Genomic DNA, 12,796 nt, shown 5'->3' on the forward strand with positions numbered 1-12,796 from the left:
AGGCTCGAGCTGCTCAAAGACAAGAGAGGGATCTGACAGGAACTTTAGGGACAGGATTAGGAGTATTGAATAGCATAGATTCAGAGGTAATAATGAACAAATTGGCCACAGCAACTCAAGAATTGGATCAATTAAAACAGCCTCTAAAGTCATCTTTACTAGCACTAGGGACTCATCAATGGCTAACATCAAAACTACTCCCAAATTGGAAGAGAGTTAATATCAAAGACCATTCAGTGGTGGTAGAGGGGATTGAGGCTCTACAGAAGGACACCTCCCTGGCTCTCAGCTGCATACAGGCGCAGATATGGATACAATCAATTATTTCTAATATTCTAAGGGAAGGGGAGGAGGGGATCCTCCCCAGAGAGATTTGAAAGGTAATTTGGGATAAAGCACTTGACCAGGAGAGAGAACTACAATCCTGGTAGAAAATGGTGAACTTTACTTATGATAGTGTGAATGGTAAAATAATTGCCTTCGTCCTGACCATATCAAGGGCTGTCCAATATAAAATTTACCCTATCGCTGCTATAGGACTATATCATGAAGGAGCAATAATCAGCCAGTAGGACACAAAGGATGGGTGTGGCAGCAAGAGGATAAGTAGCAAACCATCGATACAGATCTGTGTACTAGCATAGGGCACCAAGGATATGTCTGTTAAGGAAACACTATAGAGGCCCAAGATATGTGTTTGGACACCCACCAGAAAGAGTGCAACTTTGAAGTTCAACTTTCCCACAACAACCACACAGTTCTAATATACATAGGAGAAGGATGCATATGTCTACGCACTTCCTGTAGGAGGTTGGTGGTTGATGGTCACAAAAAGGAGATAGGTAACTACTCTAATCATTGTGTATGTAATTTCACTAAAATTGAAGGGTGTGACTTTAACTATGTTATCCCCGTACTGAGCTCCCAAGTGATAGAAACGGAATACACCTTGTTTCAAAGAATAGGCTCTACCCCCATAGGAATGAATTTGGAAAAGGGAAGGAGATGCTAATAGTAGTAAGACATGATAAGGAGCAAATTCATGAGATCTTGACGAAAGTACGAAAGGTAGGAGAACATAATTGGTGGGACACCGTCCTCGGATGGTCGCCCACAACTACTGGAATCTTAAACACGGCCCTCCACCCAGTGGTTGCTTTTATTAATATTTGTAACAGTTTTGCTGATCCTCACTATAGCTATATACATATGGAACTGGAGACTTACAAGATGCTTACAAGTTATGCATGAAGCTTTATACCACAATCCAAGTTTTAAAGGGTTGAGGTAATCCTACTAACATAGAATTAGTTATAGGAGCTAGTTGTAGAATAATCTGAATAGTAGAAGAATTTACTAAGTAGAAAGAAAAGGGGGGAATGAGATAGGGGATTTGAGTAACTTCGGTCAGATGGCACAAGACAGAGGCCTGTCACAAGACAGAGGCCTGTGCACGGACAAAGAAAAGGGGGGAGAGCCACATACCAGGTGCTGATAATGTTGCTAAGTTACAATCTCCTAGCTCAAAGAGAAGTTTCTTATGGTCCTTGAAGTTGTATGTTCCAGCAACAAATCATCCTGGATTCTAGCACAAACCGGCCTGGCAGTTTGGCCAGGGCCCAGAGAACAACTGAGGCTGCGCAGAGCGACAGGGTGAAAAGTTCATCAGCGAGGAAGAAGAGATACTTCATCTTTACGACCCTTGCCCAGAAATTTGCGACCCCTGACCGGAACTTGACGAACTCATTGCGCAGGCGCAAGGGGAGGAGACCTGATTACCATAAGAAGCGAGGGGAGGCGGGGATAGACTATGTATATGTACAGGCGTTCTATGAATATGCACTATTTTGTAACATATAAGCTGGACGGGAGCTACGAACGGTGCGCATGCTTTTGGTGGAGCTATCCCCCATGCTCCCGGTGCCAAATAAACATACCTACTTTACAACTTCACGGCTGTAAAGTCTTATCTCTGCAAAACAAGGTTCTTTTAAAAAAATTTGGCTTACCCTTCCCTTTTTTTTTTTTTTTTAAAGCTGAGATCAAATTTTACCTGTTTGGAGACTCTGATATGAAGCAGATTCAAGCTGTAACTCTGATATTGATGTTTTGTCAATCTTAAAGTGAAAATTGCAGTAGAGATAATACTCAATACAGGTAAAAAGAGAATTTCCAGAATTTTACACAGAAGATGGTTGAGTGCTTTGCAGGGCATCGTTGCTGTACAGCTTAAGGTAAGTTACACGATTCCTGCTCTCTTTGTGTTGGTTTCCTTTCTTGGTCTGTCTGACCCTTCTGATGTTACTCAGCATAAAATGGTCAGCCTGATTGTGAAGCTGCCAATTGATTCTGAAAGTGAGGTCATTGTAAAGCAGATGAATGGCAGTATCACATCCATACATGTGCCAGCAGCTCAGCTGAAATCAGTGACAGCTCTTAAAAGTAGAGCTCTGGAGATGCTCTGTGTGATGGTGATGATGGAGGGAGGCTTTCTTTTTGTATAAGTAGTGGATCATAATATTACACATGACAGCTAGTAGGGAAAGTTAGGTACTGCAGAGGCCCACTACGAGGCTGAGTAATGCTATGCAACACTGGTGAAATATTGCTGCTGCTATAAAAAAGAGGCCTGGAGGCTGATCCTGCTGCTATTTGTATATTCTTTCTAATATGAGAAGTCATCAGTAGGAGTAGCTGCAAACAGAGCTAGGAGACATCTGCCACAAATGACCCAGAATTGGTGTACTGATGTGAACGTATACATGGAGTTTGATTTAATTAGCAAATACACAGTGTAGTGTGTTAGTGTAATTATTGCATGTAAAGGAAAGCATGGCCATTGAACTTGTTTTTTCACCATCTGGAAGGTGAAGTCATAACTCGATCTATTGTTTTGCTAATACCTGTGAAAGCTAAGACAAAACCCACAATAAACAAGAAAGAGTTTGTGGGAGTCTTGCCAATGGTTTCTGTCCTTTGGAAAAGAGCAAAGAAGAGTCTGTTTACTTTTTCTGTAAGGCACTTTGGGCTTGGAGGAGCTGTAACTTTCCATTAAACATGACGATGTGGAAGAGCAAAGAAAATGGAGAGTCCTAACATGAAGGAATGCCTACATCATAGCATGCAAACAGTAAAGCCAGAGGTGTTTATATTCTACATTGCACAGAAATGTTTTGTTTTCATGGAAGTATTTGTTGATGAACCGAAGAAAATCTGTTAGTCAATTTTACTAAGCTGCCCTACTTTTAATGATTTCTGACGGGTATCTGTATGCCTCATCAGAACATGCTTGGCTTAACAAAAGCACCTGAGGAGGAAATAAACTTTAAGTATCAATTCTCCTCAGAGGTTTGGAGGGCTATTATAAGTACATAAAAATACATTCTAGGTAATCCATCGGCATTGTCTGTTGAACAGGCTACTGCTGTGTTCGCACTGATAGGGTAATTTCCATTGTAGGAATCCATATTAATTAAAGGTGAAAGGAGCTCTGTAACATACTGTGTTTGGAAGGGAGATTACATGTGGTAGATTAGAAATCACTTAGAAGAACTCCAAGTAAGATGATACTGATGGATCTAGAAATAAGCTGATGAAGAATGAAGAACAGGTAGAAATAAACTTCCAGGCTATTTTTTGATGGATGTCTGAAACATTAGATCATAGTTGTAAAAACAAAACAAAGGGTAGGGGGGAAATGCATACTGAAGAAATCTTTCATGCATCTAACAGAAATGTTTATGTTGGTGTGTGCAGAAACTGGAGAGTTGGTTTTTCATCCTAGCTGTAAGTTAGATGAAAGGCCAACTTTGAAATTGCTTTCAGTGCTATCAGAACTGTGAAATTTTGGCCCCTCAGTGAAAGACTGTGTTGAATGTTCCTCCTGACTATCACAGACATACCTTGATGTTTGGCAAAGAAGAGCTTGCACGGTGGTCCTGGGCTCTGGGAAAAGACGAAGATCCTGTTAGCATTTTCTTCAAGCAGCACTGCGTGTTTAGAGTGAACAAGAGTGATGAACCCTTTGTAACTGAGTAAACAGGCAACAAAATTATGTGCAGAATATAATTACCTTGTTATAAAATATGGTTTTATTTCAATAATGGCCTTTTACCTGTGCTGCTCTTGCCATAACTCAAGCAGTAATGAACCTTACCTGAAAAGTAAGTCCAGAAATTCTGCCTGATGCACTGAATTGTTTAACCCATTTTAGAGTAAGGGCAGAACTGTTGTGTAGAGCATTATTTCAGCATGTTGCACAGAGCATATATATTGTCTCTACAGTTTCTGTTGTAAGCATTTTGCTTGTTTGTACATTGTCGCAGGGTGGCATGTGGGTAAGAGGGCAATATACGTGTCTAGGAAATAATCACTTCCTATTTCCAAAAATCTGAAAAGCAGAAAACTGAAATAGTCTTTACTGAAAAATCATAGTCATGTTTGTATGGGATTTTAAAGTTGTCTTTTGTGTGTGTGTCTAGCAAAATAAATACATTGCCTCTGACAAGGTGGCTATAGCACTCAGGAGGAATGCTGATTCACTATATTGTGTGAGTGAGTAATGTCTTGCAACAGTTGGCCTTGACAGTCTCACACTTTCTTAAGCGGATTTATAATCATCTAATATTTGCACACCGCCTTTCAACACTTAAAGCATCACCATTAAAAAGTCACCATTAATCTAGGGCTACTCTTTCAAGGAGGCAGTCTCTATCCAGTATGAGGACAATTTTCCCCCCAAATAATTTCAGTCTCCTGGAATGTTAAGTGAGATGGCTGCTGCTTTAATGAGAGGGATATTTCTTAGTTCATCACTGCCTCTGTCATAAGAGGACATCTGCACTCTTGTTTGACCACCAAGAGTCTCATTACAACAATTTTTCAGATGGAAAAGAGTTGAATGCTGAAGCTCAGCTTTAATTAAGGGTACTATATCTAGCTCCAGTTTCTTTTAATCATGAAATATTTTTTTTGTGGACTTAAACGTCTCAGCCCTTGTGGCTCAGTTCACCCAGCTGAAGGAAGAAATGGTTATAATGCTCCTGAAAAAGTGAAAAACAGTTGACAGCAACTTTACAAGAGCTATTATTTTTCTAGGAAAACATGACAGTGTGATGGGTATGGCTGAACTCTTCAGAAAATGAGCACTTTGGCTGCTGCAAAGACAATTACAGTTACTATGGGTTTGGTCAGACACGTTAGCTTTGCTTGGTCATCATATACTGGTGTTTTTAAAACAAGCAAAAAACCCCACTAGACCTGTCGTCTGAGTTGGCTGAGTAAACAGTGGAGCTTATCTGATAGTTTACAACACGGAGGCTATTCTTGTGAGCAAAGAATTGCTGGATTTAGAAAATAAGGAGTGCTAATGTTCTGGATACATAGTGGTATTTTTGCTGAAGTGTGACAGATTTTAAAGAGCATTTTGCCAGTACTGCTATCTTTTAGGACAGAGTTACTTTAAGAATAGTATTCCTGATCCTTTAGATCTGGACATTTGTTAAGGTTCTGTGACTTGCTATTTGTACTGTCAAAGACTGTAGCAAAGTTTCCCTTTTCACTGTGTTTCATGAAAAAAATGTTTTCTGTGCATTTTACTTTGGACGTACAATTTGAAGTTAGCTGTCACAGTAGAACCTGGACATAACTTAAGGTTAAAAACATACAGTATTTCTGTATCAGTATTGCAGCAATTTTTTGATGTTTTTTCTTAAGCTCATTTTGATTAATAGCTTTATCTTAACCACATTTTCTTTATTTTTTTTCATTTAAGGAGACCTCTTTCTCTGCATATTAGTAGCAAAATATTGTAGTTTGTAGAAAATGTGTAAGAAACAGTTGTCATATCTGATAAGATGATGATTTTTAGTATTTTGGCATGAGTCTTCCTATATTCTGTGACATAATCTTTTAAATGATGGTGCTGCTGCTGTTATTTCAGAAGACTAAGTTTACTACAAATTACAAACTACAATTACAAACTAGTGGGGTTCATGAGAAAAGACATCTCTTGGAAGAAGCCATTTTGTGAGATACAATCTCTCCTTTTTTTATGGAAGTTTTCCTTCCAAGCAGTTCCCAGGAAAACCTCAGAAGAGTGGAAAGACACCTTGCTGTTCCTAGGACAGTGTTTCACAGATGTATCTTTCTCATCTCTTACAACTACAGCAGATATATTATTCTCCACAAAAATTTTCATTCCAGTATTGTCTGTGGTTTCCTAATCAATGAAGAAGCTAAAGATTATGTTAAGGAATGGAAGGTGTGAACAGTCCATGCTGAGAGATCAATTTTCAACATCAGGGTGGGGGTGCCTTTTTGGTAGTTAACTAGCCCCTTTCCTTTTTGTATAAATAGCTAAGTTTCAGGAGGTGTTCAGAGGGCAGAGAAACACCAAATTTTCATAAATCTGAGCTCATTGAAGCCAAACAAAGCATGCTCAAGACTTGCTGAAAAGAGCAAGCCCAGAAAACAAAGCCAAATTTTACTTTGAACATATATAAAAAGTAAAAATTGTTACAGCTTCAATGGAACAAATTCCATGGAAGATACTATAGTCCTTTGTTCCATCAAATTAAGTTCTTACAAGGAACACATCCTCATATTATTGCTCACATTGTATTATTGTATTCTTACAAAACAATTCCCAAAGGCAAGCCACACTTTGAAGGAGCTGAGCAAGGGAGCTGAAACATAGATGCTATCGTAGGACAAGAGTTCATTGAAGAAAAAAGACCACCACCATCAAGAGAAGTTCAGCAGTGTGGATTCGGACTGTCTCTTAGTTTTCCATTCTCCTGGTAGTGAAATAATTGTTGTAGCTATTTAATTCTGCACGTGTCCTGAGGAAATTGGAGAAAGGTAAGAAAGAGAGAGGGATAGTCCAGAGGAAAATGAACGATGGGAATAGCACAGAGGAAAGTCACTGTCTACTTAATTCCACCCTGCTACAAACTGCTGAGAGCTTCATAGTTTGACAATGATGCCAGAGTTGTGATCAGTCCCCACTGTCAAACTGTAGACTTGTGTTTTAGTTAATTCACCTCCGGCAACATAAACTGGAGGATGTGATCAGATAATAAGTTATGCGTTGTGGTGAAGTGAAGGTATACAGATCAGCACTGAGAGCGTAGACCTTTCAGAAGAGATAATTCATAATATGTGCTAGGCAGAGAATACTTTGCAATTGTACAAAGAAACATTAAAATATAAATAAAAGGATCCCAGATGAAAGCGGGGCCATACATTTTTATTTGCTTAGAGTCTAACTGATTTGGACTTTTGCATATGGCTGAATTTATATGCCCTTAAACACCAGTAATTTGCTCAATTTATGGATCTGGGAAATTTACCCATGTGTGGAGTTTTGTGCAACCTATTTAGGCTAGCACTAGAAGGGAAACTGCAGTCTGAGGTTTTTCAGTGCCTCAGGCTGTAACTGTCACTGCTGTGTATTCTCAGTTAATGAGGCCTTCAGTACTTTGTCACAGAAATGGAAGAAGACTCATGGTTTGCACAATTGAAATAGTTGTCAAACATGTTCATGCTTGGCAGCTGAATGTTAACTAGTGGTGACCTGTCCTGATGAAGTAAACAGCTGGCTTTGCTTGAAATTCTGGGAAATAATATTTTCTTTTCTTTCACAGGTTCAGAAATACCAGCTAAGTGTTGGAAATATGCTTGAGGCTATGAAATGGTCACTTTGATCCAATATTGCTTGGTGTATGGACTTGTTTAAATGTGAGTTTGGTATGGTCACTTATGGGAATATGTCAAGTAGAAAATAACTGTATCCATATGATAACAGTTACTATTTGCTGCAGTGCACCTGATCATTGAGGCACAGAGTTTTGCTTAGGTTCATTTCAGTGCTTGTCCTTCTTGCTTGATCACCGAATTTATTTCGTGAGGTAGGAACAGTAAAATACTTCTAGAAGGTGATGTTACAAGAAGTTTTGGCCAAACTGAAAGCATGAGTTGTGTGAAAAAAGGCAGGAGCTGATAGCCTTGAATATTCCATGTTGGCGTATGAATGTTTGGTTTGGTGGAGGGAGGGTGATGAGAGTTGGGCAGTCTCAAGCCTTGGAAGAAATGGTGTCTATGTCATTAAGATTTCTGCAGAAGGGCACAACACTGTAGTTTTTCTTCCTATATTTGAAGAATAATATAACCCTACTATTTGGCTTCCCTTTCTGAATAAAAATATTAGCATGAGCATAGGTTGGTGTGTAGTGCTGCCACAGCAGGCACCCTTGTCATCTATCACCACATGCAGAAATGTTAGTTATGTTTTAATATGTTTATTTTTCAGGGTGGGAGGTAGGCACAATGCTTTTTTTTTCTTTGCCTAAAAGTGCCTATAGCATATGCTGTTCATTCATGTGTGGACTGGTCCCTTTACATCTGAAGTTATTTGATTAAAAAATGCTGACACAGAAGTTTGGAATCAGCTGATAGACCTGAATGATTTTCATGCAATTTGGGTGACTAGAGGTATGAGTTCTGTCAATGAATTACATGGTTTCCTGGAACTGCTGCTTCTCTAATGCAGCAAACTTGTAATTTCAGGAGAGAATAATAGTATCTAGAGAGAATAATGAACAGGACTGCAGTGAGGTGTGAAGGAAAAAACCACTAAAATGGTCCTGGTGACATTGTAAGCCATAAGCATATGGTTTGAGTTATTTATTATGTCAGTAAAATCTCCCCCTTTCTAGATTACTGTTTTTATATGCTTAATGGAAACAAAAAATTTGTCTGTAAAAAATGCTTAGAAATATTTCAGGATATCTTGACCAACATTACAGTATTTTTTTTTTCCCCTGGGCTAGACAAATACCTCCAAAAAAAACCCCAACCACTGGAGTCTTTCCATCATGTTCTTGTCAGTGAAATAAAATCCATTTACTTGATGGAAAAGCTGCTAAGTAAAATGCCCAAAGCCAATAAATTCTTCCTAAAAATTCTGGAAACAAAATGGAATTGGATATAAAGGCATCACTTATTATTGAATTGTGGCCATCCTGAACGTAGTAGAAAATTACAGCTTTTCAGGAGCCACTCTATTTAGAAGTGAATTAAATGAAGTTGTTTACTTTCCTATTCAGGTGATCTTTTTTCTGTCCATTGCATTCTGTCGCAGTTATGACTGGTTGCACCTCATTCACCCCATGCTTATCCCAAAATGTGCCACACATTTCCTCGTACACAAAATGTTAGGATTTTTGTTTAAAACTGAATCGTCACTATAAACTAATGTAAATGCTTGCCTTCAGTCTGTAAAGGATATAAACATTTACTATTTGACAATAATATTCACAAAAGCAGCCACACAAAATTACTGATTTCTCAGCCTGTGCCATCAAGGGACACCTGCAAAATACTTCCAAAATAAGACTGTGCACTAAAATTCCATAATGTTAAACTGAAAAGACAAGACCCAGTCAGCTTATTTTATGATCTGTTACAGTTTTCCTGTTGACTGCTCCTGGTAACATGAGTGCTAATGGCTGTTTTTTCACCTTTGAGATGGACAAAACCTTCCCCTCATTCTGCCAACAAGATTTTTCTGCTCTCTGATGATATTGTGGTTTGTTTGTTGGTTTTTGGTTGTTTTTTTAGTTTGTTTGGTCATGTCGTCCCTCCCCAGTGGAAATGTCCAACTGATTAATGTAATTACATTTTACTAAAACCAACTATGATTTCACTTGTATTAGATTTTTGCTTTGCTACTTTATCATATGAAGTCAAAGCTTAAAATTCACCCCCTTGGTTATTCTCTTCACAACTCCTGTATTTCTTATTCCTGGTGAAGACACACGTTAACAGTGTAAATCATAGAAAGATTTCCTGGTACACAGAAAGGTCTTCAGCTAGTGTACCTTTTGACTTCACTGAAGCCACAATGATGGATAAAGTGATCTAAAATATTTGTAAAAACAGTATTTAAAGCAGCCACAGTGAAGTGCAGTTTGGCATGAGACACACCAGCCCTATCTAACACTATGTATCTGACTACAGTACTGTTCCCCAGTAATAGGAGTGCAGAAATAACAGGGATAATATGAGAAACAGGGTGGTTAGTACTATGTGTACTACAGACAGACAAGACTTGAGTCAAATGATAGAAGAAATCCTCTCATTTCTTGTCTGCATTCCTGTGGAGTGTGATCTGCTGTAGAGCAGACATGTTCATCAGGTGTAGCAGTGGAGAGGTGAATAGATAGAAAAGGTGGTATATGAGGAGTCTGAGCTTCAGGAATAGTCAGAAAAGGCATTTCAGTCTGTCCTCTCATCCTCTCTCTTGAAAAATAATCTAAACAGCTCAAAGGTAGAGATGATAGACAGCAGTCTCTATAGTGCAGTCCTCTCAGAGCTAAGTTATACTCATCAGTGGTGGCAATGGAGTGCCCATGGTATTTGAAGCTGAGACCTTCTGTACACTAGGGTGTAACAGGCACCTCCAAAACATGTTGTGGATTTCAGCAATTAACATGCTAATATGCTTTCGTCTCTTCTTTAATGCATCTTAAATCTGTTTTTGCCCAATGGATAGAATTACCTTGGGCCTATCTGTGTGTTATGCACAACTTGGTATAGAGTTAACTTGGATCCTTAACTTCCCAATGTCCTCATTAATTTTTTCATTCTCTTATTTCTTGTGGGTGCTTTGGCCACATTCAGTGAGTCTAGCTTACTGAAATGGAAGGTGTTCTAGAGTTTCTTATGTAACCAATATCATCTTGGATGTTGCTTGGGTTGAGTGACTTAGGCTGTGTTATAAATGTGTTTTTCCTCTTTGTCTTTCACAGTAACAGTGGGGTGTAGCGGCTGGTTGGCAGAGGTGATGGTTTCATGAGTGAAGTTCATAAGTACAATGCAGATGACTTTGGGGAGGAATTGAGCAGAAGTATCAGCACTGGGATATTACCATCAAAGCACCTGTGAAATGGGATGTTTCTTGCCTTTAGCTAAACTCTGAAAGGTATTTAATGTATGTGACTGAGTAGTAGTAAAAATGGTTCTATTTTCCCATCTAAACCATGGTCTGTGTTGTGCGTATCTGTTCCTCCTTCGGGAGCCCCTTGCCATGTCCCAGTTGTCAGTATCATTTTAATAATCAGGATGTTGCTGCAGGTAGATGCCCACAAATAGGTCTGTGTAACAGCAGTGTGTCTGCTTGGGATTTTCTGTGCTGCTGCAAGATATAGCTGGCCCTGTGTGTGTGAGATTTGGAGAAGCTAAGTTACTGAGTCCTATTATTCGTATTAGTGTGTATGTCAAAACAAGAGACATGTCTAAAGGTGCTTTATTTTACTGAAGCAAATTCCAGCCCAGAGTTCATATGAGCAAAATGATGCCCATTTCTCACTTGCTCTTTTGAGACTGTTTACCCCTCTTAGTGGGACCAATACCGGGCTACTTTTCCCTCCCTCTTCCAGGGCATCTAGATACCACCAAATATGGAAAAAATTGAGGGCCTGCCCAGAATTTTCATGTGCCAGAAAAAGTCCTAGAATCAGTGAGTTCTCTCTGATTTTTATGGTTTGTGTGAAAATTGTCAAGGCATTATTTACTTGTGCTCTATACAGTTATTGAAGCGATATTAGATGTGTTTCCTAACCTGTCAAGATGGGATTCACAATCCATATTCCTCTTTACTTTGCTTGCAGTGCAATGAGCGTGTGACTTCATCCTGTTCCTCTGCAGCAGAGAATACAGAAAAGAAAGTATTGTGCCAGAATCTTTGACAACTGAGCCTGGCTATCCAACAGTCACCTTATGCATATAAAGGTTTTGTTGCTTCCTAATGGAAGCACAGCATGTTGGGCATTGTAGCAACAGAGAGTCATTTGTCTTGGAGAGCTTAAGTTGAAACAGATGTGTTTGAAGTGGGGGAGGAAGACGGACATAGAAAAGCAGCATGGGTTGCCCAGATTTGCTTGGCTGGCAGAAACTTGGGCTAGAACACAAATCTCATGGCCCCTAGCTCATTGCTTTTTTTGGGCTGGATCCTGTTCACTGTTTATATCACTCATGACATCTGTCTCATTTCTGAGACTTGCCAGGTAAGTTGAAGAGAAGTTAACAAGACATTACCACGGCAGTATGGATTTCCAGAAGTTCCCAATACTACAATTACATTTTTGGAAGGGGGAAAGTAATACTGGCAGAGGTGGGGTTTAGCATCCAGATTTGCTGAAATACTCAATTTACAAGACTGAGTTGTGCATGATTTCGATGCAAGGATCAGTAGGAATGATACAGCCTGGAACACATTTTCCTACTCGGAAGTTTTCCGCTTCATTGTCATGTTAGCAGTGTAGCAACTTGCTGCTGTATAGGGAACTGGCATGGCTATGCCAAACATTCATGCCATTGTACTCCTGCAGATAGGCCAGGAATGACTGTGGTGCTTTTTTTTTTTTTTTTTTGGTTTTGAGCAGGGAGTGGTGGGGAAGCTAGTCAGAGAGTATTGCATTTTCTCTTGCATCTACCCTAAGGTCTGGCAAGTAGGAAAGCCTGAGCTGCTATGAAGCTCTGGTCTGTGTTTGACAGCTAGGTTCTGGCTGAAAACTGGCAAGATTTCTGTCAGCATCTGTGAAAGGGATTTGAGTCCCACTGTGGGCTTTGGACTTAATGGTAGATGCAGTGTGATCTGGTTCCACAGGAAGTTTCATTTCTTGTGTAGCCAGTTACATTTTCCTCCTGTTCTACAGTCTGTATTGTATGGTCACAACTAGATGGGTGGAGGGGGGCTTGGATGAAGGACAAGGCAAGCTTGGATGAAGCAGAC

This window comes from Athene noctua, chromosome 4 (genome assembly GCF_965140245.1).
Source record: "Athene noctua chromosome 4, bAthNoc1.hap1.1, whole genome shotgun sequence".
Classification (NCBI taxonomy): domain Eukaryota; kingdom Metazoa; phylum Chordata; class Aves; order Strigiformes; family Strigidae; genus Athene; species Athene noctua.